Consider the following 8,364-nt stretch of genomic DNA (forward strand, 5'->3'; position numbering starts at 1 on the left):
TCAGTTCAGTTATGCACGTATTATAATTGCTCAGTACAAGTTATTTTCAGTATGCCTCATGACATGATATTTTATCCCATGCACATTTTACTTCAGTATTTACTCGTTACCTACGATATTTGTATGCTGAGTCTTTAAGCTCACTAGACTTGATTGTTGTAGGTACTGTTGAGGCCAGGGCCGAGGGCGGGGACCAGTGAGCCAGCTTGGGTCGGCAGTAGTGGCACCCGAGGACCTCAGTTTCAGCACCTGCCATTTTATGCTCAAACATTTTTACCAGTTATTTGACATTCTTTGAATTGTTATTTTTGGCAAACTTTATTTTCTTCCGCTGCTATATTTTTTTAAAACATTGAACTTGATTCATCAGTTGATTTTATGGTTGAGGCACTACATTTATTATAAAAGAAAAATTTTTAATTTTCCGCAAATTTTCAAGCAAGGTTTTCGGGCCTCTACAGGAAATTCTACGGTAAGGGTTCTCGATCTAGAATTGCTTTAATATCCGTATTGTCTATGACTCGATTGTTAAAGAAAGGAGCGGAGGGATTCCTTGTTATTCAGTTGATTTACTGAAATCGAGTCCATCATTGGCGGATTTGCCAGTGGTGTGTGAGTTCGCTGATGTCTTCCCAGATGAGATTCCTGGTTTGCCTCCGATTCGAGAGATAGACTTCAATATTGAGTTGATGCTAGTTACAGTTCCGATTATGAGGGCTCCGTACAGAATGGCACCGATTGAGTTGAAAGAGTTGAAAGAACAGTTGGAGGATTTACTGGCCAAGGGGTATATCAGACCGAGTGTATCTCCTTGGGGTGCTCCAGTACTATTCGTGAGGAAGAAATACGATTCGATGAGACTCTGTATCGATTACCGGCAACTGAATAAAGCAACGGTAAAGAATAAATATCCCTTGCCTCGCATTGATGATTTGTTTGATCAGTTGCAGGGTTCTTCAGTATATTCCAAGATCGATCTGAGATTTGGATATCATCAGCTGAGAGTCAGGGATTCTGATATCTCGAAGACAGCATTCAGAACCAGGTATGGACATTATGATTTTACTGTCATGCCGTTCGGTTTGACAAATGCTCCAGCTGTATTTATGGGATTGATGAACCGTGTTTTTCAGAGATACCTCGATGAGTTTGTAATTATATTCATTGATGACATTTTGATATATTCGAAGAATATGATTGACCATGCCGAGCATTTGAGAACTGTATTGAAAATTCTGAGGGCTGAGAAACTGTATGCTAAACTGTCGAAATGTGAGTTTTGGTTGAGACAGGTTGTATTTCTGGGGCATATTATATTCGGAGACGGTATATCTGTTGATCCCAGTAAGGTTGAGGCAGTGATTTCTTGGCCGAGACCGACATCAGTAACCGAGATTCGCAATTTTATGGGTTTGGCAGGATATTATCGTCGATTTATTAAATATTTGTCTAGCATTGCCAAGCCAATTACCTAGTTGACTCAGAAGAATGCTCCATTTGTTTGGTCTGAAGAATGTGAGACCATCTTTCTTGAATTGAAGAAAAGACTGACCAGTGCACCGATATTGACTATTCCATCAGGTACTGGTGATTTTGTGGTTAATTGTGATGCATCTCACCGAGGATTGGGTTGTATTCTGATGCAGGGAGGGCATGTTATTGCTTATGCCTCGAGACAGCTGAAGCCACATGAGACTCGTTACCCAATTCATGATCTTGAATTGGCTGCCATTGTATTTGCTTTGAAGATATGGCGACACTACCTTTATGGTGAGAAGTTCGAAATCTATTCTGATCATAAAAGCTTGAAATATCTCTTTTCACAGTAAGACTTGAATATGAGACAACGAAGATGGCTTGATTTGCTTAAAGACTTCGATTGTGAAATCAAGTACTATCTGGGGAAATCTAATGCGGTAGCAGATGCACTAAGTCGAAAGGTATGTTCTTTATCCTTATCGACGATTGGTGTTTCGAATTTGATAGAAGATTGTTGTTTGTCTGGATTGGTATTTGAGATAAATTATAAACCGATGAGATTATATGATGTTCAAGCCGAACCAGAGCTGATTTTGAGTATTAAAGCGGCTCAGAAAGTTGATCAGAATATGCAGAATTCGATTGCTATGGTCAGAGCTGGACATCAATCAGAATATCAGGTTCATGACAGTGTTTTGTATGTGAATAATCGCATTGTTGTGCCGAATGTTTCAGATTTGAAACAACGGATATTGACAGAAGCGCACAGCAGTTGTTTTAGCATTCATCCTGGTGGCAGGAAGATGTACAATGATTTGAAGACACGATACTGGTGGAAAACAAATGAAAGCTGATATTGCTACATTTGTATCCAAATGTTTGAATTGCCAACAGGTGAAAGCCGAGAGGAAGAAACCAGGAGGTTTACTGCAAAGATTATCTATTCCGAAATGGAAATGGGATCACATTTCCATGGATTTTGTGACGCAGTTACCACGTTCCTCCAGAGGTTGTGATGCGATTTGAGTTGTGATTGACAGATTGACAAAATCCGCATGTTTTATTCCATACAAGATGACATACAGACAGGACCAGATGGCCGATATTTATGTCAGAGAAGTGGTTAGATTGCACGGAGTGCCGAAATCGATTGTTTCAGACCGTGATCCTCGGTTCACTTCGCACTTCTGGCAGAGTTTACAGCAGGCTCTAGGTACGAAGTTACATCTGAGTACCGCATATCATCCACAGACTGACGGACAGTCAGAGCGGACGATCCAGACACTGGAGGATATGTTGAGAGCAGTAGAGCTTGATTTTAGCACTAGTTGGCAGGATTCATTGCCACTTTGTGAGTTTTCGTACAACAACAGCTATCAAACGAGTATCGAGATGGCTCCATTTGAAGTGTTGTATGGAAAGAAGTGCAGATCCCCTTTGTATTGGGACGATATCTCTGAGGTTCCTGAGATTGGACCTGATATGATCAGAGATATGACTGAAAAAGTGAAGTTGATTCAGAAGAAAATGAAAGCAGCTCAAGAGAGACAAGCCAAATATGCCACATCAGACGACGACCGTTGGTATTTGAGACAGGAGATCGAGTATTCCTGAAGATTTCTCCTTTCAGGGGGGGTTGTTAGATTTGGCAAGAAAGGGAAACTGTCTCCACGATACGTTGGTCCTTATGAGATTCTCGAGAAGATAGGAGATCGTGCCTATCGACTTGCCTTACCGCCTACATTATCGGGGATACATGATATCTTTCATATATCTATGTTGCGGAAATATATACCTGATGATTCTCATATTATTCAGCCAGACGAGGCAAAACTTGATGAACGTCTAAGTTATGTCGACAAACCAATCCAGATTATCGATCGTAAAGAAAAGCAGCTCAGAACGAAGACAATTCCTCTTGTGAAAGTTCAATGGACTCGTCATGGCACTGAAGAGGCCACCTGGGAGACTGAATCAGACATGAGGCAGGAATTTCTAGAGTTATTTCGATGATGTGAGTCTTCTATTTAGTTTTTGTTATACATTTTTTTTCCTGATATGATTTGATTGCCTGTGATTTCGGGGACGAAATCATGTCTTAGAGGGGGAGAATTGTAATGCCTGGAAATTATGTTACGGTAATTTGAGATTAATTATCGATAGAGTGATTTGATTATAGCCGGATCACTACGAAAATGGAATTGGAATAGCATGAGTATGCTTCTTGCGTGACCAGAAGGGCTCGCGCAAATGCGCGACATGAGGGCGCGCATATGCGCGAGCTACACAGGAAGCTTAAGTGCGGAACAGAACCTTGCGCGCACATACGCGGCAGAGCGCGCGCATATGCGCGATGAGTCCACTGGCCATGATGCATCTCCAGAGAAGTAGGCGCACATGCGCGACGGGGAGCGTGCACATGCGCGAGATGTCCAGTAGCCAAAATCGATTTCCAGAGCATGTCGCGCACATGCGCGGAGGATGCACGCGCATATGCGCGAGCTGCCGAGGGGCTGAGATGCGATAACAGAACTTTGCGCGCACATGCGCGGGATGAAGTCGCTCATATGCGCGAAAGGCTTTGGACAAAATTCGAGATTGACACGTAGCAAGTTGCATGCAATATATATAAATCAAGTTCATTCTTTGGAAAATTCAGAAAATGGAAGAAACGGAAGTCAGGAGAAAACTTTGATTCTTGATATTAGAATTCAAGTTACGAGGAATCCGTCCGTCTGATTTTGAATCCGACTTCAGTACTGTATTCCTATCGACGCATGCTACAACTGGACGTAAGTTTTGTAACGTTTTGTTAAGATTTGAAATTATGATATTGCTGGAATCGAATATGATTCATATATGGTGTTTCTGATATGTTAGACATCGTATAATCGCAATCAGATCGAGAAACATATTGATTATGGAATTGTTATGATTTGTCAGATATTAGACCGATTTGGATTATTGATTAATTACGGATTGTGTTGGATATCAGTTATGGATTGTAATTATTATCTGTTGATATTGTATTGACGGGGATATTCATATTGTTCCGTTATGCCATTGATTTTGAGTTAAATCTAGATTGATCAGATTGGTATTTATTTGAGCAGTATATTGATATGGTGCTATTGATATTGTCATTGCCAGATTGAGTGTTGAGAGACTTTGAATTCCAGACAGGAACGTCGTCAGAACTACAATAAAAGAAAGATATAAGTCAATGTGGTACCGGGAGAACGACTCGAGTAGGATATACTTGAGTTTTCCTAAATCACATACTTATTGTTATTATGTGTATTGATTTGAATTGGTATGCTTGCTCTATTGATTTATAGAAAGCAAGTATTAGACGAGTATTAGATGAGTGATCTTGTGACATAGGTGCCGGATAGTGATTGAATCGTCACTGGCACATTGCACATTGTCACAGGATAGTAATGTGGCGAAAGTGCCAAAGTCTGTGACAGATAGGTCAAGACACCGGATGTTTGGTTATATCGAAGTGGATAGAATTGGAATTTCTTCTATTACTGATATTCGATATGGAATACCAACGTCTAGAAACCAGGATCCCTAGACTAGGAATGAGTCTAGTCTGAGATATGAGTTGATTGACGATTTTATATTGGTTATGTTTCTGATTTTGATACATGTTACTGATATCTGTTACATGCTTTGACATTGTTTTTATGATTGCATGTTTCATTGATTTATACTGGGATGTTATTCTCACCGGAGTTATCCGGCTGTTGTCGTGTTTGTATGTGTGCATGACAACAGGTGGGACAGGATCAGGGTCGAGGAGATGATGAGTGATCGTGATTAGAGTGGAGACTACGGACTTTGTCGTTGTTGTAGATAGGATTCAACACTTGACATTTAGTTGTTGAACCTTAGTTTGAGTTTGATGCTTGTTGTACAAGACTTGTACCTTTATAATGATATGTATATTAGATTGAATTTCATTACATTCCGCATTTTAAAAAAAAATTTAGACCCTGTTTATTATAATGAATTGAATTGTCCCAATGATGATTAAGAATATGATTAGCGTCCGGGTCCCCACAGCAGTGCTACTCACTTCATAGACGAAAAAAATGCTAAAGTTGTATGGAGTGAAGATTGTCAGAAGTGACACTCACTTCTGTTGTGTCTGACAGGGACTCAAGATTCACATCCTCCTTTTGGAACAGTTTGCATGCAGCTATGGGGACGAAGTTGCTATTCAGTACTGCATTTCACCCTCATGCAGATGGTCAGTCTGAGCGAGTGATTCAGATATTGGAAGATTTGTTGCGAGCATGTGTGATCGATTTCCATGGGAATTGGGAACCGAAACTACCCCTAGTGGAGTTAAGTACAACAACAGTTTCCAATCATCTATAGGTATGGCTCCCTAGGAAATACTGTATGGAAGAAAGTGCATATCGCCGATTCATTGGGATGCAGTCGGTGAGAGATCAGAACTTGGACCAGAGATTGTTCAGCAGACTGCAGATGTGGTGGTCAAGATCGGAGACAGGATGAAGACCGCCCAGAGTCGCCAAAAGAGTTATGCTGACAAGAGAAGGAAGGATCTCGAATTTGCCATAGGAGATCACGTATTGGTGAAGATAGCACCCATGAAGGGTGCTATGAGGTTTGGGAAGAGAGGCAACTTGAATCCGAGATTAATTTGGCCATTCGAAATTCTTGACACAGTTGGGACACTTGCTTATCGTGTAGCTCTACTGCCGAATCTAGCTGGAGTATACAATGTATTCCATGTTTCGATGCTTAGGAAGTATATGGCAACATGTTTTGAGTTATAAGCCGTTGTAGCTTGCTCCAGATATGTAATATGAGGAAAGACCGGTCCGAATTCTAGACAAACAATAGCATAGACTCCGGAACAAAGTGACCAAGTTGGTCAAAGTTCAGTGGCTGAATCAATCAGTGGAGGAGGCCACGTGGGAGGCCGAAGCGGATATGAGAAGTCGCTACCCGGAGTTGTTCGGTAAGATTTAATTTCTAGGACGAAATTTATTTCAGTGTGAGAAGAATTTTAGAGCCCAAAATCAGTACATGTAAAACCCATACATTTATTTAAATTGCTAAATTTTTTATTTAATTTTAAAATGATTTTTTTAACGATGCATGATTTTATGATTTTTGCATTATATTTAATTAGTACATGTTTATTTGATGCATGTTAAAATGTTTTCTTTAGTTGTATGTTTCAGGCGAATATTCGATACTTGATCGGGAAAAGAGACCGGTGACGATTTAGGCGATTTATAAAAATGTATATTTTATTTCAAGTCAAGAAAATTAATATTTTAAATGATTTATGAAATTTTAAGCATTTTAAAGCCTAATTTATTTTTTTATGAGATTTAAGAGTTTAAGTTTTTCAAAAATACTAAATTGAGTGGCGGGCATTTTTAAACCTTGTAAATTATTTTATTAAATCTTTAAGTGTGTTAAATAATTAGATTAGTAATGTTTTATTCTAATTATTTAATTTAGCACTTTTATCCCCTAATTTAGTTAATTAAGTAAAAATTCCTGCCTAATTAAACACACACACGTTACACACACAACACACCCACACACACGTTGCAAACTTGGAGATTTGCTAGGGTTCTTGAGTTCTTTCAGCAACCACCTTTCCCTTGCCAATTTCTAGAGATTTACAACCCTTTTCGAGCAAGAATCATGTAGCAAGCATCTCCTGATCATATCCCGCAATCCACCGTGTTGGTATTCGTTATCTTCGAGCGTTTAGACGCAAAGACATGTATATTCTTTTATTTCTACATCGATCTTGTCGTAGTAAGTATTTTGAAGCGTATTGTGTGTAGAAATTTGTTATGTTATGCAAAGTTTAAGCAAAAATGGTTGAAACGATTTTGAATATGTTTTTGGATATCAAAAACCAAATCTCCTGTCATTTCGAATCATGCGAATTTTTGGTTGGATTTCTGGAAAAACATTCAACATATAAAACATAGTAATTTTTAATATCTTCGATTTGACAGTAAATTTGTAATTTTCTAATGAGAAGTGAGTGATTTATGATCATTCTTGTGGGACAGCTCAAACAATGAAGTTATAAAATATGTTCCTCATGTGTCCTGAGTTTATTTGATTGCCCGAGTGGCAATTTCTGTGTGTAGGTGTGTCGCGTTTGGTGATCCTATGAAATTTGGTGTGTAGCTTCGGGTTGGTAAGGGTGTGAGTGTATTAGAGGTCATAGGAGACTTTTGTGCAGATTTTTGGTTGGTTCGCACAGGGTTAGCGTCTAAGGTTTGAACTTGTTAGCGCCACAGCGCTGGTTTGGGAGCGCCGCAGAACCTAGTCATCGCATGTGAATCGCGGCAGCGCTGGTGGCGCCTAGGCGCTTGACCAAGTGCTGCAGCGGTACCTTGCAGGCGCCTTAGAGCTGGTTCAGGGGCCTTCGAGCTTCAAGTTTAGGTGCTATTGTTTCATTTGGGTATTTATACGTCGTTATGTCCAAGCTTGATGATGGTTAGACTAGTTGTTACGAGTCTTGAATAGGAATCTTTGAGTCACGGTTTAAACGGGGTTCGGGTTTTCCATTGCTTGGGAAATGTTCACACTTCACATAAGGATTTGGTTCGGGATTCGATGTCTTTGTCTAGTATGATGTTTAACATGGTCAAGTCCCGACTGGTCTAGAAATTCATAAGTTATTTATTTACTTCGGTGGTGAGTTTGATTGGTATGATTAAGTTATGAAATTTGAGTTGCTTGAAATACGTGTTAGCATGTGCAACAGTAGCCCAAGCTAGATCCAATGAATCCCTCAACGCTATGTAAGTATGTTCGACGTGCAAAAGAAAATATTTTATATTTTTGAGGTAAGCTAATTGTCTTGTG

Source organism: Primulina tabacum, chromosome 4 (assembly GCF_025594145.1).
Source record: "Primulina tabacum isolate GXHZ01 chromosome 4, ASM2559414v2, whole genome shotgun sequence".
Taxonomy (NCBI): domain Eukaryota; kingdom Viridiplantae; phylum Streptophyta; class Magnoliopsida; order Lamiales; family Gesneriaceae; genus Primulina; species Primulina tabacum.